This window comes from Canis aureus, chromosome 28 (assembly GCF_053574225.1).
Source record: "Canis aureus isolate CA01 chromosome 28, VMU_Caureus_v.1.0, whole genome shotgun sequence".
In the NCBI taxonomy this organism is placed as follows: domain Eukaryota; kingdom Metazoa; phylum Chordata; class Mammalia; order Carnivora; family Canidae; genus Canis; species Canis aureus.
Window position 1 is genome coordinate 27,802,085 of NC_135638.1, and position 27,458 is coordinate 27,829,542.

At 34.9% G+C, this 27,458-nt stretch overlaps 1 long non-coding RNA gene across 11 annotated transcripts in view; it reads left to right on the forward strand.

The window, feature by feature from the left end:
- The window catches only part of LOC144300581 (uncharacterized), a 264,995-nt gene that overhangs the window by 8,111 nt on the left and 229,426 nt on the right, over positions 1-27,458 (forward strand). For 8 of the 11 annotated variants that reach the window (XR_013367316.1, XR_013367323.1, XR_013367318.1 and 5 more), the window contains exons 2-3: positions 4,326-4,392; positions 25,428-25,559. This is a non-coding gene — a long non-coding RNA (uncharacterized LOC144300581). The remainder of the gene's footprint in view (positions 1-4,325; positions 4,393-25,427; positions 25,560-27,458) is intronic. The other 3 variants (XR_013367321.1, XR_013367326.1, XR_013367320.1) reach the window with 1 other exon arrangement.

Sequence of the window (27,458 nt, forward strand, 5' to 3'; positions counted from 1 at the left end):
CTGCTTCTCCCTCTGCCTGTGTTTCTGCCTCTCTCTCTCTCTCTCTGTGTCTTTCATGAATAAATAAATGAAATCTTAACCAAAAAAAAATACAATTTTCACAAATAAAGGCTTCCAACTTTTTTACATGCATTGTGTTATGCTTCTCAGTACTGCACTTATAGGGAGCACTCAGTCTTTTATAAAATAATGAGTAATGCAAATTACTCATATAAAATAATTGGAGTAATGCAAATCATGGTCTTGATTCTATAAGTTTCAGCATTTTTTTTAATCCAATAATTTAAAAGTATGACAAGCTAGATAGCATTTCCCAAAGTAGTCTTCCTTGGAGTATATACATCAGAAGTGTTATCAGAAAGAGGGTTCTACAGTAGATTATGTTTGAAGGACCTTGCATTAAACAATATTAATTACTGAGAACTTTTTTTTTAAAGGATTTATTTATTTATTTATTTATTTATTTATTTATTTATTTATTTATGAGACCATGAGAAAATGCGCAAGCATGGGCAGGGTGAGGGGCGTAGGCAGAAGGAGAGGGAGAAGCAGACTCCTTGTTAAGAAGGGAGGCCTAGATGTGGTGCTTGAACCCAGATTCCCTAAATGATGACCTGAGGCAAAGTCAGATGCTTAACAGACTGAACCACCAAGGCACCCCACTAAGAGCTTTTAATGTGTAAACGTGATGCTTTGTGAATTTTCCAGGATATGCAACACTTCATAGGTTGTTAACATTATTTCTCGTGGAATTCCTGATGTAAACCTTAGGAAAGCTGACCTATATCAAATTAAATCCACTTCTCTTCTAGAAGTTCCCAGATGCAGTTCCAATCTGGGGGGTTCTCAGTCCCAGAACACCAATTATAGGACACCAGGTATCAGGGAATTCAACTCAATTCTGACACTATCTATCTGGAGACAGCATCAGTTTCCAGAGGTTAAGGGTTCAGTCCTACAAGACTGCCCTCTACCCTCCTAGTTCAGATGCCAGTGGCAAGCCCCAGGCTGTGTGACTTGTGCTTTCAGCCAACAGGCTACAACCTGGAAGTTCCAATGTCCTCCCTTTAGGTTTGATTAATTTGCTAGAGCAGCTCAGAGAACTCAGGGAAGCACTTATTTGCATTTACCAGTTTATTAAAGGATGTGATAAAGGATATGAATCCACGTCCAAATGAAGAGATACACTAGGTAAGATATAGGGAAAGGGCACAGAACTTCCCTGCTCTCTCCAGGAGTGCTCCTCCCCCTGTGACACCACACCTTTACCAACAAGGAAGATCTCCTTTTGAGATTTTATGGGGACTTCATTGTATATTAACAATCAACTGGTCATTGGCCATTGGCTGACTCAACCTCCAGCCCCTCTCTTCTCCCCGGAGGAGGGGTCCAAAAGCCATCTTCATTAACAAAAGACACGTGAATCACCCTTATCATAAAGGATTCCAAACATTTTAGGAGCTGTGAACTCCTTCCTTTGGAGGAAGACAAATATGTATGAAGAATATATTTTGGTCATCAGAACGATGAAAATATATATTTTTTAGAAGTCACAATACTGCAACTTCCAAAATATTAGCACTGTTATGCTTCATTCTTACCTGTGGCTTTCCTCAGTAGCAATGCTTTTATTAATATTAGCAAGGCTAGAGCAGTCCTTTCTGCCTTCTTGGTCCTCTCAGTCTGCCTCTGGCATCATCACTTCATTTACTACTAATGACACTGCCTAGACTAGGCTCTGTTAATTCAGAACTTCAGAAACCAACTGATGATTCACTCCTTAGATAAGCAGAACCTGTCAGTACAAATGGCTTTATTGGATGGTGGGACTGTTTCATGAAATAGTAGCATGTAAAGGAGAAGAACAAATCTGTAGCTGATGGATGGTTAAACCAAGAGAGTATTTAAGAGAAGAGAATTGGGTCTGCTTTTGCTCCTGGGAGAGAGACCACTAGACCTGTCATGGGGTTTTAGAAACCATAAGGCAAGAATTAGTAAGAAAAAGCAAAGCAGGTTTTTAACATTTGGTTTTAGATGCAGCTGACATTATGTGGAACTGAAAATGTATTATGCATGTTTTAAAATTTTTTTTTAAGATTTTATTTATTTATTCATGAGAGACACACACACACACAGAGGCAGAGACACAGGCAGAAGGAGAAGCAGGCTCCATGCAGGGAGCCCGATGTGGGACTTGATCCCGGGACTCCAGGGGAAGGCAGGCGCTAAACCCTGAGCCACCCAGGGATCCCCTAAAATTTTAAAAAAGTTCATGTTATTATAGCTATCTGATTTCATAAGAAATATTTCTTCAATTATTCTTAAGGTTGGTAGAAATTCCTCATATCCACAGATAGACTGATTGACTATCCTAATCACTTTGAAAATTACTTCAAAGTTACTCCATTTATTGAGAAATATTACAGATTTACAAAAGACTGAGTGAAAGAGAGTCCTCTAGTATAGAATGATTAGGCAAGTCAGATATCGTGGTGATTATTCCCCTGGACAAATTATTTAATGTCCGTTGACCTGATTTTCTTTATTTGTGAATGGAGATGCTGAGGAGGAAGGAAGAGACACGACACACACATACATAAACAGGGAAAGCTTCTTAGGTGATTAACAGCCAGACTGTGATGGGGCAGAGTCAAGAATGAAAAATACATGATTCCTGTCCTCAAAAGTCATAGTAAAACAGGAAGCATCAAATGCGACACGAAAGTAAAGACAGCATGCTATGAAAATTCAGAGGAAGGAATGATAGCTTTTGTGGGAGATATTGGGAAGGCTTCTTGGTGGTAACATGTGCTAAAAGTTATGACTAATAGGCATGATGTCAATGGCAAGAAATTGGAATGATTAAAAAAGGAAAAGTTCAGACTACAGAAGGCAGCAGCCGTGTTAACATCTTTCTTCCCACCCGGGCTCGAGATCAAAGGAACTGACAAGAGTCCTAGGATGTGACTTGGGGGAATTTCTCCAGGTTTTAACCCTCCACCCTCCACTTCGGTTATTTATTCTCTTCTCACCTAGGTTGCTATCCCATTTATATCTACAAGGATTTTCTGTTTCCACCTAAGCCATTCAAATTGCTAATATCCCCTCCAAACATTTGGTGACCTTTATTCTCAAAACTTTGCCTCCCCTACTCTGCCCTGCCTCTGCCTCTGCTTCTAAAGGCCTGAAACATAAGATTTCCCAACTCTCATTTGCCTGAAGGTATAATCAGACAGGTGGGCATCAACCTGATAAACGAGACAGGGGCCAGAATATAAGAGTCTTGTTTATAGGAGAACTTCTGTTCCCTTTCAGTTGAAAATTATGGTAGGTGAAAAGGAGTAAGTGTGAAATAAAGCCCTGAAAACAGATGGAAGTCCTCTCATTGAAATCCTTGAACGCTCATTTAGCTAAAAATGTCATGCTGGCTTTTTTTTGTAAGGAGTGGAAAAGTATTTAATATATTTAATCAAGTAAGTAACATACTCTAGATTTTTCATTATGAAAGTTAAATCGGTGGCTACGAATAAAATGGATTGGCTGGGGCAGAGACTCATATGGTAGTTAATAGAACTTGGTCTGGAGTCATGGACTTGGAAAGGCAAAAGAGAAAGAAAAATGAAAGAACAATTTGGAAGTGAAATTGATAGGATATTACAATTGACTAAAAATGGGGCTGAGGAAAGAATGCCGATGATATAATCATATCTTCAAGAAGTGCTAGATAACAACAGGTGTCTTTAAAACTCAGCAGATGGGATTATTAACAAGAAAGAGGAAAGTGGAGAGAATCTGAGATTAGTATTGGGTTGATCTGTGGGTAGCAAAGGAATTTGTGTTTTAAAGAGTTTTCAAGTGATTCTGACGAGATTCTTCACCCACATGTTTTATTTTGATCACTAAGTACTATATAGAATAAATCCATTATGATTTAAGAAAACTGCTGTTGGTTTTCCAATGACTGTCTTCACCAAATGTAATATGAAAATATATGAGTAAAAGTGCTTTGGAAAATCAAAGATCCATATAAAATAACTTTAAACATAATCTTGAAATGAGAGAATGTTTTCTTAAGAAAATAGTAAAATTAAAATAGCGATTTTCATTGTAATAACAGCTAATATTTACCAAAGACTTCCATATGCTATTTATATTGTATGTATTATTCTGTCTAATATTTATATTTTATTATTTCTCCACTCTAGAGTTGAGGCTTAGAAAGGTTAAGTATCTTTCCCAGGGTTAAAAAGTGGCACGGCCAAATTTCAAACACTATGTTTTATTGCCCTATTTAAAAACTAACGAGATTTTTTTTTCCTTCATAGCCAAGATAATCTTCAAGGAAACTTCTGGATGAAGTACCACAAGAGACACATATGTCCACATTTAAAAGTAAGCACAAATATTTAATCTCGTAATGTGTTTTTATTCATTGTACTCCTATTTGTTTGCACTGTTATTGCCATAATGTTATCGGGCGTGCAATAAACAATAAATATTTGACTCCAAAGGAGTCATTTTTGTTTTTCTTCTGGAAATCTTTCATGGGACCTTAGCTCTCTAGAGAAGCCTTGTATGATGAATCTAGTCTTGAGAACTAAGAGGGAAGGCAAATATGGAGGTGAAGACAGAAGGGAGTAGGCACTAAAGACTTGCTTTGTCAGTTTTACAGTTTTGTTTGGAGCTAGCTATGATAGGTCTCAACATATTAGTTCTATACGAATTCATTCTGAATCTACTGAAAGTTCTTTTACCTACTGAAAATTTTATAATAATATTTTATATTTCTTTTTTTATAGTGGTATATTTCTTTTCAGTTATGTGTTCTTTAAGGCTTATACAAGTTAGTGACCTGAGTTCTAATTTTTCTAGACTAAAATACTTTTATGGTGATTATTATCAGAAGGAAAAAAGGAACCTCCAGACTTTGCTTTATTTAACCAGTGTTTCTCAATCCTAGGTGCAATCTGAAATCATTTAAAGAAGCTCAAGAACTATTGGTACCCAGATTTTATTGGAAATCAATTATAATTACAGAATCTTTGGGATGGGACCTGAGTATCGTGTATTTTAAAGCTCCTAGATGATTCTAGTGTGCACCAGGGTTGAGAACTATGACTTAACTCCTTGTTTCAAATCAAGAACAAAATTGGAGGCTCTTACCACAGTTGTTATCAAAAACAAGAACAATAACAACAAAACAAAACTGAGCTCTTACCATCTATAATTACTAAGAGAAGTACTAACTGTTGAAGGGTAAGCTGAAATCTTTGCATGGTTCAACATAATACATTTATAAAATTTATATGAGGAGAAAAAGATTTTTAGGTAGAAATGTGAATGATTCTCAGAGAAATAGAAATGGTACCCAGATAAACCTTGAAAATCTGAGGATAACATTACAATTCAAATATCATTTGGCAAAATTTATCTTTTTAATATCTTCATATTAATGAATATGAGTTTTTTAATCCTGATTCTTAAAAAGTTAAAATTTTATTTAATGTTCCAATTTGATCAAAGATCTATTTCCAAACAGAATAATTTCTCATTATGAAGTTTGCAAATTTCCTGAAAAAATAGTGTTGTGGACATTTTTACTAAAATAGCAGCATAGTTATCATCTTAACTCCCTTTCAAAACTAAAGAAAGCTGGAAAATGGAAGCAAAAAAATTATATTTTTGACTCATTCCTTCAATTCACATTTTCCTTGACATGTGGAATTCTGGTTACAACATAGTACTCATTTAGCTTTACTTAAAAGGAGAATACTTTGATTTGTCAAGTAGTGATTTGTCTAGAAGTGATAGATTGTTTGTGGAAGTTGCTTTTAGAGTGTCGGTTGAATGTTATTAGATCCTTTCCAAATGTCATCGAGGTTCACTTGGATTGAACTTAAGTATACTAGCTCTTAGCCAACTGTTTGTGTTGCAAACAGAGCTTAACTATCTCAACATGCCGGTGGTATATCATAATGGCCACTGTAAAGACAGCCAGCCTGGAATTACTTTGATTATGGGGGTTCTAAGGAGTACCTATGATTGATTCCCACAAGGCTAAGGGCCATTTCAATTGCCGAGGGCATTTATCGTGATGTACTCTTTAAGTGGTCTTAACAGGACACCATGAGACTAAAAGTGGAGTTACTTAGACATTCTCTTGGTGAGAGTGATTTCTGGTTTTGGTGTCATGATGAGAGCCCTTTATTGTTCCCACTCTATTTTCCTCACATAAATTCTTACCTTTGTGATCCACTTTAACTTTATTCATTTTCAAGGACAGTTGGTTGGGTGCCATTTGATTTCCTAATCATTAAGCTGTTTCCTTTTTGCCATGGGTTAGCTCCTTCCCTTTCCCTTTCCTCCCCTCTGCTCTTTCATTTTTTCTTTTACCTTTCATTTATTCCCCAGTCTTCCTTCCCTGTCCCCTTTCCTTCCTAATTACAATTGCTAACCATAATCAGAATATGGCTTAGTCAAGAAATATCTGTTGAATGCCATCAGTCCACAGGACTGGCAGTTCCCAATTGCTGGGGATTGTTTTGAAGGACATACATTGAGCTATGAGTTCAGAGTATTAGCTTCTTTCTTTTTCTCTAGTGCTTTTATCTCGTTTCTGACTCTTAGATCCTTTTGCATTCTTTTGCAAGGATTTTATAAAGTCATCCCTTTGTGAAAATGTACTGCTTTGTTGAATCACATGGAATTTTTATTGATTTGCAGTTCCTTCATCTTGGGACAAATCCTAACTTACCTCAGATGATATATTTTTGTGTTTGCATTCCTTTTATTGTTTTCTATATACGTTCTCTTTGACTGACGTTTTGATTTTCCAGTCTCAGGTGAAGGTTTTATCTTGAGTGCTCAATGCAGAGTTTCCAATACATTATGTTCAAATACTTCCTTGGTGCATTTTTTAAAAACAAAATTATTAATTGTATTGCCCTTTTCTTAGTTGGTACTACCTAGTAGTGCATACAAAGCATGTGACTGACAGTTGTAGTTCTCTTTACATGACTAATGATCTGGATTTTCCCCCTCCTATGATACTACTATAAACTGCATCTTGACTCCTGAGCTGTTACTGAAGTAAAATGTCTTTTCTATCTATTTCATAAGTTTGTTTTGAGTCTTGAATGGTACAATGGATGATAACCTTTTGTTAACTATAAACCACTGTGAAGTAAAAGGGTACAGTTGCCTGAAAAAGAAGGTGCATATGTTAAATTTAAGCTTTTAAAAATATCAAACTGTGATATAGTGATGATAGTATTTGATGGAACAAAGGAAAAGGAGGGGAAAGGGGGAAAAGGAAAATATCTTTAAAAAGTCTGAATATAGAGGAAAAAAGGGTGAATAGTACAATTTGAGACAGCATGTAAGAAAGAAAAAGGAATTTGGAAGTTACTCAGTGGTATGGTCTGTGATGAAAAAATTCATCATGAAAAACAAAGAAGAAATTTATATGTTATTTTAATGAATATTTCTTAACTGTGGAGAGATTATGGAAGAGATGATTATAGATGGGACAGCTATGAATATAGGAGTTAGTAACAAGTTGATGACACATCTAAACACACACATCCAGGATGGTAAATAAGCTTTCTTCTAAAATGAAATCTTTCATTTCAACTCTAATTTCATCTTGTTGAAGATGTATCTCTTAGTACATGTATGAAATAAGCAAATACATTGTTTAGGAATAAGTGACAATTCCTTATTCCCTCTTAACTGTTATCTTCTACTCAACTGTATTTGGGAAAGCTAGGGGAGGACAAGAAAGGTATGAGGGGAAGTTGTTTCATTTTAACCTTTAATGAGAGTCTGCTTGGTGTAGTAGAAGGACACTGACTCTAAAATGTTAAAGTGTGGGTTTTAAAATTTAGCATTTATGTAGTAACAATGAGGAACATTGATCTAGAGCAGAGTTTATGTGCATGTGAATCATCTGGAAATCTTGTTAAAATGTAGATTCTGATTCAGCAGGTCTAAAGTATGGCCCATGAGTGTCCTAGGTGGTGCTTGGTGCTGTTTTGCCATGGACCACACTTTGATTGGCAAGGATACTCCATTTATTTGCATCTTATCACACAGGGGACAAGACTTAGAATTCAAATTCAGTGTTTTTCTTATCAGAGCTCACACAGTAGGCATTAGCTAAACATAAAATTCCTTCTCTTTTTCCTGAAGCATGGATTTTCACTGATAAAGATCAACAAGCACTTCTCTTTCATCATTTACATTTCATGCATGTGCTGAAATTTGATTTGTACAGTGTACATCTATGATTTTATCTACTCTAAAGTAACATATATGCTACACATAAGAAAATGACCCTTTTGTCTTTCATCCCCCTTCAGTTCATTAACATTAAAAACATTAATTGGACAGGGATATTGGCAGTAGCTTCATTCTGTTTTCACCCACTTTTCTATATAGAGGTAAAATTCACATAAGATAAAATTCATTTTTTATCATTTAAAAATGTACAATTAAGTGGCTTTTAGTACATTCACAGTGTTATGCAACCATCATCACTAATTTCAGAACATTTTTATTACCCCAGAAAGAAACCCTCAGTGTACTCACTAAGCTGTAACTCACCATTCCCTCTTCCCCCAGTATGTGGAAACCACTAGTCTCTTTCTGTCTGTATTTTCTTATTCTGAACATTTCATAAAAATGGGATTATATGATATGTGGCCTTTTGTTTTGGCTTCTTTCACTTAGTGCAATATTTTCAAGATTCATCGATGTTGCGTAGTGTGTATCAGTACTTTTTATGGCTGCATACTATTTTATTTAATGAATGTACCATATTTTATTTATCTATTCAACGATTGATAGACATTTGGGTTGTTCCACTTTTTGGCTGTTTGAATTGCACTATTAGAACACTGGGTGTAAGTTTTGTGTGGATATTTGTTTTCATTTCTTTTGGGTATGTATCTAGGAGTTAATTGCTGCATCATCTGGAAATTCTATATTTAACTTTCTGAGGTACCACCAAATGGTTTCCAAAGTGTCTCATTTATGTTCCAACCAATGATGCATGAATGTTCTAATTTCTCCACATCCTACCAGCATTTGTTTTCTGTAATTTTTTTAGTTTTGTGTTTAATGATACCTTTCCTAGGGTTGTGCAATGGTGTATCACCGTGTTTTGATGTGTATTTCCCTAATGACTAATGATGCTGAACAGCCTTTTGTATACTTATTACTCATTTGTATATTATTTTTGGAAATATACTTATTCAAATCCTTTGTCCATTTTTAAATTGACTTCTTTGCTTTTTTGTTATTGAGTTGGAAGAGATCTTTATATATTCTGAATACTAGGTCCTTATCAGTTACATGAATTGCAAATATGTTTCTCTATTCTATGGATTGCATTTTCACTTCCTTGATTGTGTCCTTTCATGGATAAGAGTTTCTAATTTTGATATAATACAACTTATTAAACTTTGTATTTCATGTGCTTCAACTATCATATGCAAGAATTCATTCTCAAAAAACATCATAAAGATTTGTGTCTATTTTCTTTTAAGAGTTTTATACTTTTAGATCTCATATGCAGGCTCTTGATCTACTTAGAATTAATTTTTGTATATGGTGTATCCAGCTTCAATCTTTTTCAGGTGGCTATCCAGTTGTCTCAGTACCATTTGTTAAAAAGACTATTATTTCCCCCACTGAATGGTCTTAGAACAATTTTTTAAGATCAATTGACAACAGGTATATAAATTTATTTCTAGACTCTGGATTCTATTCCATTGATCCATTTATTAATCTTCATGCCAGTACCAATTATGTTAATACTGTAGCTTTATAGTAAGTTTTGAAATTGAGAAGTGTGTTGCCCAACCCTCTTCTTTTTTTATGATTGCTTTGGCTCTTTAGAGGTCCTTGAGCTTCTATATAAATTTTGAATCAACTTGTTTATTTCTGCAAAAAAAAAAAACCCACTGTGATATTGATAAGGATTGAGCTGAATTTGTAGATCACTTTGAGTTACTCATTGCCGTGTAAACAATATTAAGTCTTTTCAACCCATGAAAATAATCTTCAATTTAGTTAGATCTTCTTTAATTTTTTAAATAATGTTTTATAGCTTTCAGTGTACAAATGTCACCCATCCTTGGTTAAATTTATTCTTAAGTATTTTATTTTCTTTGATGCCATCATAAATGAAGTTGTTTTCTTAATTTCACTTTTAGATTGTTCATCACTATTGTATAGAAATATAACTGATTTTGTATCCTACCACACTGCTTATTTTTTTTTATTCACTCTCATTGTATTTTTGTAGATTATTTAAGATTTACTCTATATAAGATCGTGTCATCAGCCAATAAAGATAGTTATAGTTTGCCTTACCTATCTCGATGCCTTTTATTTCCTTTCTTTGCCTATTTTTCCTGGCTAGTATTTCCAGTGTAATGTTGAATAGAGGTGACAAGAAAGGACATATTGTCTTACTCTTGATCAATGAGGGAAAGAATTCAGTCTTCCATCACCAAGTGTAAGGTTAGCTGTGGATTTTCATAGATACTCTTTATTATGTTGAAGAAATTCCTTTCCATTTCTAGTTTTCTGGGTGTTTCTTTTTTTAATCATGAAAGGGTATTAGATTTTGTCAAATGCTTCTTTTATGTCATTTGAGATGATCATGTATTTTTTCGCCTTTATTGTATTAATGTGGTATATCATATTGACTGAATAATGTGGTATATCATATCATTTGTTACTAACTTATAACTGGCCTTGCAAATTTTTCAAAATTAGAGGCATACTTGGTGTTTTCAAATGATATTCCCAAATAATGGGCATTATTTTATGCTCCTTTGTGAAAAATTTGATTTACTAGAAGGGTAACTGTTTTCTTTGAAAATAGCATGAAATGATCACGCCACTAATTGTCAGAGTTTTATAACAGACAGTAGTCTAGCTATCAGAGGTAAAACAAGGAATTCTTAGGTATTTATTATCTTATTTTTCTAGTTGCACTTTTACTTTTTGGGTGCATGTATGACATAATCATATTTTCAGATTCACATTTTATATCTTCCCTGGATTTCTGTTTACTATTATAAACATTAATCTGAGTAACTATATTTACATTGCAACTTCATTAATACTTTTAAATGCTTTGATGAATCAATTTTGAACCACTAATCTAGTTTTGGGAATGAAGAATTTAAAGGAACCTAATAATAACAAGGAAAATAAAAAGTTAAAATCATTGTCATGCAAATGATGAGAATATACATGTTTTCCAAGATAAAAAATAACTGCCTAATCTTTAGTAAATGATTATTAAATAATTTTGGCAATTTTTGTGAACATCATAATTTTATATTTCAAATTTGTTAAATATATATTAGCAGAATTGGTTCATTGTTTCTTTTCTGGAAACTTGCCAACTATTTGCAGATTCCTTTGTACTCTATCTAGGTGATTGCTAATTGTCTGTGCATCTCACCTTAAGGAATTTTGCACTGACCACATTTTTAAAATGACTATAATGATAATAATGAAAGTTAAGTCTCTGCTGCGGAGTTTTGGATGCTTGCTGACTTTGCCTTAAGCAGTGTGTGTGTGTGTGTGTGTGTGTGTGTGTGTGTGCATGTTTAGTTTTACTTTTATTTCACCTATATTAGACTAGTACAGATATTAGAGTGATGTTAGAATTAACATGAAATGAAGTTTTCTTGAAGATAATGTCTCTGAAATCATACTTTCAGAATCTTCAGGTTTCATACTGTAAAGCTTCTCCCCTCCCAGGATGATAAAATCTCCAATTATGGAAGTTCATAAATTGGATTTCTGTATTATACATTCTGTATTTATATGTCAAAACAATAGCTACTAGATATTATGCTGTCTCTTCCCCACAATTTAATTGCTCATGTTTTCACAGTTCTTCTCTCTTTGGCCCTCTACTCCTCTAACTCTATCTGACCTTTGTGGACAATTTCATATTATAGTGATGCAGACTCTATAGTCACAGAATTCCAAATGTGTATTTCTAGTCTTGACTTCTTTCATGAGATTCTAACAACATTTCTTATTGGACATTTACAAATACCTCCAACTCATCTTATTTCAAAAACAATGACTTACACTCCCATGTATTAGTCATCAATAGGAGACTAGAACCAGTAGGAGACTGTATGTGTGTGTTTGTGTGCATATGTGTGTGTGTGTGTGTGTGTATAATCCAGACTAAGAAGTCCCACAATCTTCTATCTGCAAACTCTAGACCTAAGAAAGCCAGTGGAATGATCCAGACTAAATCTGAAGGCCTGAGAATCAGAGGAACTGATGATCCAAGGGCAGGAGAAGAGATGAGATGTCCCAATTATTTCAGTGAGGCAGGAAGAAAGGGGTGAATTCCTTAAATTCCTCCTTCCTCTGCCTTATGTTCTATCTAGACCCTCAGGGGATTGGATGATGCCCACCACACTGGGGAGGGCAAACTATTACACTGAGTCCATTGATTTAAATGCTAATCTTGTCCAATAACACCTTCACAGACACACCCAGAAATAAAGGTTAATCTGGGCACTGTGTCTAGTCCAGTTGACACATAAAATTAACCATCACACATAGCCACCCTTACATGGCTCTTAGGCTCTCTCTTTTTCCTTTCCTTTCTACTCTAGTTGGTGGCATTATCTCGTATTCCATCACTCACACTAGAAACCTGGCAACTGGTCACTGGGTGAGAAATAGCGTTTCAATGTTTTCTTCCTCTTTACCTGTACAACCTGCCTTAGTTCAATCCCTTCTTGGTTGTGTCTCCTTGCCCCACTCTGCTGGCACAACTCTCTCACTGGCCTCCCTGCTGTCAGTATTTCCATTTTCCTCTCACTCCTCCACAGCTTCCAGAAAAGTCCATGTCAAATGTGAATCTGACCATATCATTCACCTGTGTTTCAGGGTCCCCCTGTCTCCTGCAACATAAAGGATTGCTATTCCTTCAGTGGACCTGTAACCACTTTCCTACAGATTAAAACTTATTCAGAATTCAGGAGAAAATTAAAATGAGATGCTAAGGAAAATGTATATGAGCATCACCATCTAGTTTTTAAATATGGAACAGCCTTATATAATGCTTTAATGGCATAAACTTTTATAAGCTTGATGGTACCTCAAATGGCTATTTTGCATCAGATTTTATTAAAGCCCATTGCATTCTATAGAAGAGGATCATTGTATATTTAATTTTTACATACACAATTAAACTCGTATATGTGATGCATTTATCTAAACAAACCTAGTTTCTATTCCTGAAACTTTATTTTGAACAGTGTGATCTAAAACTGACTTTTCCACGGGAACAAAGTTACATATGGGAATTATGCCTCTGGAAAACCACCAGAAGATTGTGCATATCATGGAATAAAAGAAATAGGGAAGAACAGTTAAAATGAGACTTGGACTGAAATAACATTTATCGAAGGCAACCATCAATAATACATCTCATCGTTCAAGAACTAGATGTTTGCTAAAAGAGGAAACAAAGCAACAACAAAACCACTTGTGATTTGGTGAGCTGAGTCACTGAGGAGTATTTACAAATGCTATTCTTTCACCCTTTCCATCAAATCTATTCCTCCTTTGTCCTCCTCATCACAGTAAAATACTCCTATTTCCATCCAAATGCTCAGGGCAAAAACCTATGTAGAATCTGTGCATCTATCCTTTCCTTCATCTCTAATATTGGATCTATCAGCAAGTTCTAGGCCACTTCCTCCAAAAGATATCTTAAATCTATCTATTTCTTCTTATCTCTGTCCTTCCTCCCAGTCCATTATCTGTCATATACATTCTTTCCATCTTTTCTTTTTTTTTAAATATTTTATTTATTTATTCATGAGACACACACACACACACACACACACAGAGAGAGAGAGAGAGAGAGAGAGAGAGGCAGAGACACAGGCAGAGGGAGAAGCAGGCTCCATGCAGAAAGCCTGACGTGGGACTTGATCCTGGGTCCCCAGGATCACGCTCTGGGCTGACGGCAGTGCTAAACCACAGAGCCATTCAGGTTGCCCCTTTTCATCTTTTCCTAACTGTTCTTGGCACTTTCATTTTAGCTTATCTACAATCCATTCTACATATCAAGAAGTAGGTGATCTTTTACAAGTAAACATCAGATCATGTCACTCATCTGCTGAAAGCCATCCAAGGTTGCCCCTCTTCAATGAGATGGAAACTTCTTACCATATCCTTCATGGTCCTACATGATCTGGCCATGCTTTATCATTGGTCTTTGTCACCTAATAACCCTCTCCCCTGACTTATTTTGCTCCAGGCATCCAACACTTCTAAATGAACCATTCTGACTTTGAGGGCAACTCACTTGTGCCTTCAGAGCTTTTGTTCACTGCTTGGTATACTTAGAATTCTTTGCCAGCCTGGCTTTGTCTCCTCATTAGACCATATGTAACTACCTGATATGTTATGAATTTTGTTTCCTCCAAATTCATATCTTGAAGTCCTAACCCCCGGTATTTCAGAATGTGACTCTATTAGTTTAGTAGGGCTGCCATGACAAAATGCCATGGATTAGGTGGCTTAAACAACATAAATTTATGTTCTCATAGTTACAAAAGCTGGAAGTCCAAGATCAAGGTGTTGGTTGGTATGGTTTATCCTAAGGCATTTCTCCTTGGCTTGTAGATGGCCATTTTCTCACCATGTTTTCACATGTTTTCTCTCTGTATGTACATGCCTAGTATCTCTTTCTTCTAAGGACACAAATTTTATTAGATTATGATTTTTGATTTCACCTTTATGATTTCACTAAACCTTAATTATCTCCTTAAAGCCCCAATCTCCAAGTACAGTTACATTGTGGATTTGGTCTTCAACATACAAACTTTGGGGGAATACAATTTGATCCATAACATTGACTGTATTTGTAGATAAGGCCCTTAAAAATGTAATTAAGTTAAAGGAGGTCAGGAGGTGGGCCCTAATTCAATAGGACTTCTGTTTTTATGAGAAGAGAAGTTTAGGACACAGACATATACAGAGGGAAGACAATGTACATACAAACCAGAGAGAGAAACCACAGAAGAGACCAACTCTGCCAACATCTTGATCTTAGATATCTAGCTTCCAGAATCATGAGAAAGTTCATTCATGATATTTGTGCCACCCTCTCTGTGGTACCCTCATATAGTGCCCTAGAAAGCTAATAAACCACCTCAATAAGGCCTTTCCTGAGTCCTCAAGCTAGGCAGCCCTTTGCTATCTCTATTTTATCGTCCTGTCAATAGAAGGTAACCCATGACAACAAGAGGGAACAACAGTTTCTGTTGTTCTCTGTAGGTCTTCAGCACTCAAGGAGGTGGCTCGCTCATTGTACTATGCTCTGTTAATTGAATCAATGGCTAGATGAGAGACTAGCTGAATTGTTGAGTGGATGGACCTTCTTACACACAACAAACTGGGAAGAAGAGGGATACGAAATGGGCAAATTTTGAAGAAAGTCACTTTATAGGGCTTTGCCTAGGAAAGAACAAGATTGTAGAGATGGGATGATTTTAGGTTAAAGGGTTAGTGGGAACCTGAAGAGCCTAGTGGAGAATGCATGACAAGAAAAGTGGAAACAGAACAGCTATAATCACTATGACTAGGGCTGGAAATATAGTGTAGTTGTCCTCCCATGAGATGGCAGCAAATGAGACAGGCTCTTAGCTTAGTGACCCAATAGGAAGGGGAAGTAAGGCTTTGCACTGACTTTCCAGAAAGCTGGGCCTTCAGTTCTGACTGTAATGGAAGTCACATCTCCCTTTTTAATGTGAATGCACCTACCTACCTGTCACATTCCGGGGGCTCAGGCCCTCTTTTCTTGTGTATGACCTGAGGATGTGCAGTTCTTGCTTAATTCTGACATCTTCCTTCTCTACCTGCTGCACAACCCTTTCCATGTTTCCCTGGTGCCTGGCAGTGTTTGCTGTATCTGTGTTTGTGTTTCTTCACTATTATGCCTAGCTGCCTGATCCTTGACTGAGATGACTTACACCCTGCTTTTCACAGATCCTAATACCAAGAGCTAATGTTCTATTAAAATTATAGAGATCATGGTCTTTGCCCAAATCCTAAAGAAATGCCAGCGAGAGGAGAGGATAACCATAAATGCTACCAACCAGCATGCCAGCATCTAGGAAAACAGCCCTAGAGATTAAATTAAAAGAAAACAGATAAAAATAAAATCAAATAAAAGAAAAAAGCATTTGAAGAGCACATATTTGATATTTTATAACTATTAAAACACATTAACTCTATATCAAGTTTATGTATTTATGTGTTATTAGATTTCTAATCCAGTGTAATTCATTGTCCACATGAGCAATAAGTGTTAATATGAGCTGTCAGCCTAAACCTGAAAATTAGCTTGTAGGATGGAATTGGATGCTATTATGGCATTATTAAAACCTGATTGAACGTGTATAAATACAGACTGATTTGAGGACCCAGGTTGTAAATGCTTTTTAAAAATCATTATTTAGGGATTAAAATGAGGTAAAATTATCAAATTCAGTTTTGAGGGTACTATCGTGATATATTCATCTATGGAATTCAAGCTTTCTGAGGCAGATACTATTTCTAAACCTTTTCAATTAATTCTATTTTCTGAAAAGTGATAATGAATGTATGACTTTTAAGCATTAGCTCATTAAATTTTTACAACTATCTGAAACAGGCATTATTATTATCTTAATTTTACTCATGAGAAAACTGTTTTACTATCCTGTCCTAACTCCAGTAGGAGAGTCAGGAATTAGACCCAGCCTGTCTAATTCCAGAAAAGGTTCCTTTAACCACTATATATGCTGAATTAGAGTGAAAACTTTTGCTTACTCCTAATTACATAAGCAATTTTAAATCAAAATTTATTTTATTTGTAATTTCTTTTATATCTATTTTATTTGTAGTTTATTTATAATTATGCATTTAGGTGGCTCTCTTTTTTTTTTTTTTTTAAATATTTTATTTACTTATTCATGAGAAGCTGAGACACAGGCAGAGGGAGAAGCAGGCTCCATGCAGGGAGCCTGATGTGGGACTCAAACCCGGGTCTCCAGGATCATGCCCTGGACCAAAGGCAGGCAGGCACTAAACCCCTGAGCCACCCAGGGATCCCAGGTGGCTCTCTTATAGATATTTATAATCCATGTGCTTTAGGCAAAATTTTATGTAGATAATGTATTCAGCATAAGCAAAAAATTCATATATAGTTGTATACGTGTTAACGACATTTGATTGATTGATTGATTGATATTTACCACATACCTGCTTTGATTTCGTGAGTCAAACTTTTCCCTGGTCAGGGGCTTGACAAAGATAAATTGAGAATGGCTTTGAAGTTCCTGCCTTTAATTGCTGCATGTGTAATGAGATGTTATTTGTTTGTAGAGTTGATATTCAGACACAGTTCCATTTCTCTTTTGTTCACATTATTCTGCTTTCCAGCGACAGTCCAAGCCTCATAGTCATGTTTTGATTAAGGGACTAATGCTTTATTAAATTTTGAATAGAGTCTGTTATCAGTATAGTGTTATTCTTATTGAAATAGCAACATAATATTCTTCAGCTGCTTTGTGAAAGGAGAGCAAAATGTGATTTCTATCCTTACTCTGATTCCTAGTTGTTTACAGTGGTTTAAATAATTCTTTTTGTGAAAGGCTCCCAATTTTAGTTTGAGATGATACTGGGCTGTATCGCTGATTCTATTATCATCAAATACATTGGAGGTGTGGTCCACCTATTCCAATTTTATTACTTCTTGAGAGGTGAAGCTACATTTACATGAAATACTGATTTCTCCCCCAGAATTCTGCTTAGTGGGCCTAAGATATGCAGTTCATTTCTGAGAGTCAGATGACTTCCAAGTTCTTGTGTTTTCTGATTCTTTCAATATTACCTAGTCAGCAGAATGTAGGATCTACGAAGACTTTTTTGTATAAAAGATGCATGAAGAAGGCCAGAGTTTGGACTTCATGGCCCTCTCAGGTATGCAGACTCTTTTTTTTTTTTTTTCTTTTTTTTTAAATTTTATTCTTAGAGACACACAGAGAGAGAAAGGCAGAAGGAGAAGCAGGCTCCATGCAGGGAGCCCGACGTGGGACTCGATTCCGGGTCTCCAGGATCACACCCCGGGCTGCAGGCCGCGCTAAACCGCTGCGCCACCAGGGTTGCATAGATATGCACGCTCTTCAGGAAGAATTCCCTCTTACAAGTCTTGGTCTCAGCTTCAGCATCTGAGAAAGAAAGAAATGAAAGTAGATAATTTTTAATCCTTTCAACACAATTTTATGCTGAGAGATTTTATTACTCTAGTCTTCTGTGTTGTAGTAGCTTTTGTAAATATATTGACAACACGTTCATGCATTTATTGACTACCTAGTAGGATAAAAATGGTTGATTTGAGTTCATCACTCTTTTAGGGCAAATGTTGCACATGTATGAAAAATATTTATTCATTCAACAAATGCTATTCACTGATTGTTATGTGCAAAGCACTGTGCTAAGTGGATGCAAGCAGGAAAAAATAATAGGCAGTAAATATTCTTACTGCCTTTTGATTCTTGGGAATTTGGAGTTGCTTATATTCATAGAAACTCTCAGATGCAAATGGACAGAAGTAAGATTCAAACTTAATTGTCTTAACTTCAATTTTGGAAGCTGACATGGGTTGGTAAGGATGCATTACTTCTGGAGGTGTGAGGGAAGACTTCTTTTCCTTGCTCTTTCCAGCTTCTAGAATCTGCCCGCATACCATGGCTTGGCTAATGGACACCTCACTCCAACCTCTGCTTTGTCATCACATCTCTGACTTAGACATACCTGCCTCCTTTTCCTAAGGATCTTCATGATTACATTGGGCTCATCTCGATTATCCAGAATAATCTTTCTGTCTTAAGATCTCTAGCTTAATCATATCTTCAAAGTCCCTTTTGCCATGTGAGATAACATATTCATAGGTTCTGTAGATTTGAACATGGACATCTTTGGGAAGCCATTATTCTGCCTATCACAATTTTTTGTGGAAATGTATAGATTAATAATAAAAATACAGGGATCCCTGGTGGCGCAGCGGTTTGACGCCTGCCTTTGGCCCAGGGCGCGATCCTGGAGACCCGGGATCGAATCCCACGTCGGGCTCCCGGTGCATGGAGCCTGCTTCTCCCTCTGCCTGTGTCTCTGCCTCTCTCTCTCTCTCTCTCTCTCTCTCTCTCTGTGACTATCATAAATAATAAATAAAAATAATAATAATAATAAAAATACATAGAGAATTTCTACTATGCACTATATCCTTGAAATAATACTATACTTTTTAAACAATTATACTAATTGATGTTACAGTTATGATAATGTGGTCAACTTGGCTCAAAAGTTTTTAAGATGTCCACTTGGCAACTGCTATTTGGGTCTAGAACATAGTCTTGACAGATCTTCATCTTCTGAAAGTGAAATGTATTTATGTAATATTTGTGATACATGGAGCCTAAAACTGATGAACAAAATTGTTGTATCCAATGGATATTTTGGATTCTAACCAAAGAAAACAATTAACTACTGCTACAAAGAAATGAGGCTGATTTTTATTAATAATAATAATAATAATAATACATATTATTACTGGCACTTACTAAGTTAAACTTTTTTTCTGGGCACATGGTCACAAGTGTGTCTATAAGGTAATATGACTAATTTTTAGCAAACATAGTAGACCTTATCTATTCATATTAGTAACTTTCCTAGTATGATCACACAGTTTGTCATTAGAATTGGTTTAGAATGCCATTTAACTGTTACCTTCTCAAATTCAGTTTACCTTCAAAAGAAAATATTGTCTAATCACAAAAGTCAAAAAACATGTGTCAGGGACAATGAAAGCAATTCCAGAAGAGATCTTTCTCCAGTGCCTTGGGCACTGCCATAGTTCTTCAAAGCAGTACGTATCCTCCCAAGATGACTACTCTGGAGACAATTCACACAGCTGCAGGTGTAACGGGTAGCATGTTGGCACAGTTGGTTTGGTTGTCATGGGTACTGCTTATTTGTCTACAGAAAATGGGTATCAAAATCTTGACTGTGGTGGTCTATTTACAATCTTACTAGGAGGAATCTTTATCTTCAAACATTAACAAAACGATTAGTTTTGAGTGAGTGTATCCACAGTCTGAAATGATGATTAGGTATAGTTGATTTGAATACGATGTACAATAAGCCATAAGTGATATCTAAAGGTTTTGAGGTCATTTCCAATATTCCCTCATTAGAAGTTGGTGAAAAATATTCCTTAGTCAAACCTAGATAAGAAAATATCTTTGTCTGTTGCACACTTCTCTTCTTCAATTGTTTACATCCTGTGAAAAGTGTTCTGGGTGACTGTTTCTAACCATCCTGTTTTGGTCTGGTTCCTTCCTTTCATCATTGAGCTTGTTCTTTTCTAATTATGGACTTCTTCAAAGCTCATCTCAAGTGCAGGATGTCATCAATAGGATTGTTGCAGAGGCTTTGCTTACCTCTACTCCACTCTTCAAAATGCTTGCTCCTGTGTGCCTATTATTGCGCAACGGCTTCTGTTTATATTTGTGTGGCCCTGCAGCTTTAATCTCTGTATCTGTGTTCACCCCTGTGGGCTGTGGTCAGCCTCTGTGATGGTGATGAAAGGAGTGTTTTTAATCCACTTATTTCAGTAGGAAAAGTAAGTTACTAACTAGACTCTAAGCTGAAAATGGATTTTTCCCCATTGGGAAAAATACAGCACACATTACACACACATATGCATGCATACATACATGTACAAGAGCTTTAATGCCACCAAACTTTTTGTATAATCCATTAAGCATTTCTCCTGGCCTCTGCTTATGAGGAATGTTGCCTTTTATCCAATTAATGTCTAGTGTCATCTGGGCTAAATCTGCATTTTAGAGGGTGCCTTCACTCTAACTCTTTGCTGGAGGACAATGATGCAGTTCCCCGTTGCATTTAAATCCATCTTAAATCACTTAGCTTAACTTGATATAAACTAAAGACTTAGGTAGCAATATGTCTCTGAATATCCAGAAGTCCCTTAGCTTTAAGCTGTGATACAGAAATTCTTATAAATCCAGAGATAGCTATGGAAGTTTGTCAGGAGGCTGAGCTTGGCTATGCCATCCTCGGAAGATTCTGCTTTCTCACAGGGTGTATGGAGGAACTTTCCTCAAGGGAAAAATGGCTCAATAGCTTTCAAAACAGAAAATGAGATATATGTAAATATTGTATCTTGTAAAGCATTTTTAAACTAGTCTTCTTGTTTAGTTTTTTTTGCATGTAGGCAATAATAAATGTAGATGCAAAGGCTAGGAAAATTGGATTAATAAAACAATAAATTATAGAGCCAAATATATAAAAATTGGTAGGAATGTGTATTTGGAAGCCCATAAAGTAATGTACATGAATAAAAATATAGATTATTTATTAAACCAACAAATGTTTAAATTCCTAATAATCCTGAACTCTATTAGAACATAAATATAATATCTAAATAAAATACATTGATTTTCCAAATATTGAGTGAAAATCTCTGAATTATTTAATACTATAATAACTATTCCTTATTTGCATGCAGCTAATTTTGTATAATACCCTATTCTTAGACTTATTAAACAAAAAAATCTAAAATAAGGGAGCTTGGTCAGTATTCATTAGAATGGACCATAAATACTCATCTACTGACATTTTAAAATATGCCAGCTTATTTATTTTAGATTAGATATTTGGCCTTCTAAAAGCGCTGAATATTTTATATCTGTTTAAAATATTACCTTAATTTAGTTTAAGCAATTCAAGCATCAACTTTTTACCATCCTACTAATTATTTTAATCACATGACATAATTACAATGTTAGAAATATGCCTGTGTTAACCAAGGAATAAAAAATATGAAGACATGAAAAGTATCATTCTTAGATGTATTTAATAAACCTGGAAAAGAAAAGTGTGCTGTTAACCCAGAGCCCATACTATAAGGGCTGCTCAAACATTGTTTTATAATGCTAAGTATACAATAAAACTGCTTTAACAATGCACTCAACTTACATTTACATTCTCAGAGAAATAGACCAGCAATTTCTTCGTACATTTTAAATGTACTTAATAAATTCTTGTTGGGTAGACTAAACATGTGTTGACTAGACATTAGCCATTTGAAAGAGATCTAACATGCTGTAATGAAAGACTTTATAACACCTACAGCAGCAGTTTTCCCAAGGATCAAGACAATTACTTTGACATTATGTAAAGAGAATGACCAGATCAGTATAGCGGCTTCAGCAATAAGTTTTTGGATCAAACAGCTGTTTACAAAGGCATTGCAAAACTTTATCAGATGTTTTATTTATATTAGAGGTTAAATGAAACATCTGGTCATACCTGATAGCAAAGTTACAAATGAGTATCACAAGTGACCTGATTATGTAATTAAGGCAACAGCTGGGTCTTGAGGGGATGCTTGGAAAGGTAGTATTAAGTAGCTCTAACTTTGGCTAATGAGTTATTTCTCTTCAAAAAGCTGCTTTATAATTTGATGTGTACTTATCTCAAACTTGGCCTATGGCAGTTCTCTCCCATATATCATAATATGCTCAAAGGATCCCAAATAAATCTATTAACTTGAATCAGTGCTAGTAAAATTTTGCATTTGCTTCTATATTTTCCTGGACATTAGCCCACTTAATAAGCTTCTTGACTTAAGAAATTGCCAGCAAGAATGCAAAATTTATAACTTACTAAGCCTCAAAAAGTTACTATATATATATATAAAGTTTAAATTCTTGAAAAAAATATTAAATGGATACAAATTCCATGTCTAAACTCATAAGAAACTCATTTCTGAATAGCAGAAATGGTGTTTTAGGAGCTGTGAAGGTTCAATTTTTAGGTGGTTAATGAAAGAGTAAACTTCCTTTACTTTACTACTTTACTAGGGTAAAGATTCTCTATCTCCCTCCCAGTGTGGAATTTTATTACATAAGGCTCCTTTGTATTACACCAGCTCTGGAAGGTCTGAGTGTGTTTGGGTGTGAGTGCATGGGGGAGGTGAGTGCATGATGAGGAGTAGGAATTGAGAAGAAAAACCCATCCTCATTATGAAACCATATAAAATACACTATAAGAACAAAACTCCAAATAATCTTGGTCAGTTTTGATTCATAAAAAAGATCATTGTTTGTTATGAGTTGCCAGGTCTTTATATGAAAATGGTTCCTTTTTACTAGGAAAAGTACCATAGAATAAAATTTTTGGCAGCATTTGCACATCACTTAACAAAGATGCTGCTCTCTTTTCACTCAGTAATAAATACCAAGAAGCCATGCTTCCCGGTAAACTGGAAACTATTTCCTCATCAGAATGTTGTAAAGCATAGTTTTATCCCTAATCAAACACTCAGCACCAAACAAATTTTATATGTAATATGTCATAAAAGCAACTGTTAAACAACTATAAACATCTATAATAAGGCAATCATAAAAATAAGCTACTAATTCTATAAAAAATAAATATCCAGTACACATTATTTACAAAATGGGCCACAATGTCCAATAAAATGTGCACATGAGATTTAAAAAACAAAAAGGCTCTAATATTTGGTAATTTGACTCATAACCAATAGTATTGATAAAATAAATAATAAACATTAATAAACAGACACAACAGACTATGAAAACCATTTTGCTGATTTTAAAATTTGGAAGATACTTTAGGAAATAATTTTAATTTTAATCCATGTTTCTTTAAAAATATGTTAAAGGAGATTTGAGAGGATCCTTTTTTTCTTTATTCTCAAATATCTTGGAAGCTAGAGAAACATTTCAAATTATTTTAATTTTAGAATTGTTGAAAAGCAATATACTGAATATGTTATAATTGATAATTTTAGTTTATTCTACTTAGAGCATTATGTTAAGCCAATAATAACATCGACAATAATAATGGATACCATTTTTTTATAGCACTTGCATTGTGCCATGTAGAGTTATTTGTTTTCTCTATGATCTCATTTTGCTCTTCCATTGTCTTCTATATTTGCAAATTACTTGTGACCAAATAATTTTAGATCACAGCAGAATTCTTAAGAATATAAGTGGTAGCTATAAAAGTACTTCATTTTAAAGAATAAGAAAATGTTTCTGGTCATCAGGAAACTTTACAGTTCCAAAACCTCTCTTGCATGCTGTCAAAGGCAGGCATTAGACTGCACCCTCCCTCCATGTGTGTATTACAAGACTAGTTGAAGTCATCCACTGAAAAGGAAAGTATTAGTTTATTTGGAAGTGAGCTCTGGTGTGTTTTAAAATGCTTCCAGTCTCATATTCTCTACACATAATAAATAACCTATCAAAACAACACTTAAATGCACCACCATTTAGTAGAACCATGCTATATTAAGGGAATTGTACCTTACAGAAAATATTTAGTAATGAGCATAAGTATCTCTTATTTATCTATGTGTCATATAGTGAGTTATTTACTTAAGCAAACGCAGTCATCCTTCTGAGAAAAGCAATCCCCTACCCATTTCACTGTCTCTACTAACAGACTAATTTACTTTACTGAATTGGAAAAATTGATTTCCATTAAGAATTTTATATTTACTATATTAGAATATGTTGCATGAACAGTGATGATTGGTATGCTTTCTATCAGCTCTTAGATAAAAGAAGGCCTCAAATACTCTTACCAATGTCTAGCACCAGTGCCTTCCTGCTAAAGACAGTGTTTTCATATAAATTCCCTCCACTTGGAGACAAGTTCCTTTTTCTTGTGGGGTTTCAAGAGCATCTTGATTCTTGAATATTTGTTCTTGTTTTTCCAAAGATGGAGGCTGTGAGTCCTAAATATTCAGAAATATAAATCAGTGAGAAAAAGAGATGGAAAATTAAAGCTGATTATTTCTAGTGAGCAAATTGTTCTCTGAAAATTAGTCTTTCAGAAAACATTTAGTCTTCACCTCCATTATGCTATATAAATAGTATTTTAAAATATAAAATGAAATAGATATTTTTCTTCATTGTGTTTAGCATCATACCTGTATAGCTGCAGGTTGTGTTTGTGTGTATGTGTGTTTTAAGCTGGGAAATAAGATTAAGTGCTTTTGTCCTTTGTTATTCCCCCACATGTTTCCATCCACCTTGTTTTATAAGTATATATATATACTTATAAAGAAATATATGTCAGAAGTAAATATATAGTAAATATTTATAGTCTATATATTTAGAAATATATATACATATATATATTTTTACATAATCTTCACAAACTTGGTTCATATATAGAAATTGGTATTGCAATGATAGCTTTAGTAGTAATAGTTTTGTTGATGTGAGTTTATGTATAAAAACAATGTTTTACAGTTTGGTAAGTGACCCCAAAATATGGATATAGCTCACAGAATAGTGAGGCAATCAAGCTTGATGATTTGACTAAAGGAGCAAAGATCAAAGACCAGATTTCTGCAGAGGACATACACCATACACAGGCACCAGGTATTGCAGATATTTTTACTAAGTAAATATTTATTATGATTTGTATCTACTTTGTCCTTTGTTTTTTAATGACCAATTCTACTATTTTATATAGTTAGCTATCATACTTTGAAATGAAACAAGTAATAGGTGTTAGTAAGTCAATAAAAATATTTAAGCTATGTCAAAAGTATCATAAGTCATGTAAAACTTGCAGTTTCAGTTCTTAAGGGATTCCTAGAATTGTAATAATATCATAATGGCATGTACTATCAATATTAATATACTAATTATTATAATTGATGACATTAGGCAATCATGTGCTATATTAAACATTTTACACATATTGTCTTAATCCCCTTCTAGACTTCTAGACTTAAAGAAATTAGGAAACTTAAATGATCTGTTCAATGTCAGTCAATTAGAAGGATGGACACTGTGAGCTGGGGCCAAACATAGAGCACTTTGGTGATATTGGAAAACATTGCCAATTCACTAGGAAAAAAAATTAATGATAGCTTTTAAATTATATGTAGATCATCCCATTTGATTCTTAAAACCAATATGTGAGATTAACTGGTTTGTTATAGAAATTCCATTTTGCAGATGAGAAAACTGACACTCAGGAGATTGTGATTTGTCTCAAGTTACAGAACCAAGTGCTCATGTACTCTGATTTCTAATTTAGTGCTTTTCCGTTACACATTACTCTTTTTAGGAATTAACAAAATGATTGATAAGATAATAAATAAATAAATTAAACATAAAGTGAGCTCTAGTATGAATAGATTGTGATTTTCTTAAGTGATACAGAAATTGAGAGTCTGAAAGACGGATGTAGAATTATAATAAGGAAAATTTGTTCCTTGCTTTCTTGGCTTCTCAAATCATGGTGATCTCCATATTCTTCCATTTTTAGATATTTTCCCAATTTGATTTTCTATAGATCTAGATTAGAGAGAAGATCTTTACTGAGTAAAGGATATTTCATGTGCTTTATTAATCACTTAATCAATTAATTCTTTTTGTTTCCAGTTAGTAATCGAGTAGTCTATATGAAAAGTATAGAGGATATACAGTCAAATAAAGTATAGTCTTCAAAAAAGTCCACAGACAAAAAAAAAAGTAGTTATAAACAAGTAATTAAAGTGCTGTTCTAGAGGTATAAATGAGACTTATATAGCATTTGCACAAGGAAAGATATGATCAGGTTAGGGGAAGACTCTAGTCTGAATTATTGAGGATGAGTAGCAGTTTGCTGGTTGGTCTGGGAAAGGGGTCATCCGTGAAGGGCAACCTATGTTCCATGAATCAGCATGACAATTTAGGAGAACTGCAGGTGGTTGAGTTTGTCTTTCTAGAGTATTGGCTGTTTGCCTATGTTTGGCAGAAAATGACACTGGAGAGACAAGCAGGGACCATAGTGTCCTGTGTGTCATGCCAGGTACTTTGAATGTTATCCAGTAGACAGGATGAGAATTGAAATGTTTTGAGCTCGGGAGAAAATTTACCTGTTTACTTTCAGGAAGATGGGCCTGTAAGCACTGTGGATAAGCTCTCAGAGAGGGGTGAGATGAAAGTCAGGGAGACTATTTTGGAGTTCTATTTGTCTGCTTTGCGTGCCATAACAGAATAGCAGAGACTGGGAGCTTAAACAACATACATTTTTTTTTTAAATAGTTTTGGAAGCTGGAAGGCCAAGATCAAGGTGTCAGCAGGTTTGGTTTCTCTTGAGACCTCTCTCCTTGGCTTGAAAATGGCTGTCTTCATTCTGTGCCCTCATGTGCCTTTTTCCTTGTGCATAAATATTCCTCTTTTTTCTTATTATTATTATGACACCAATTCTATTGGATTGGGGCCCCAGCCTTATGATCTCATGTAACCTTACTTATCTCCTTAAAGACCTTATCTCCAAATATG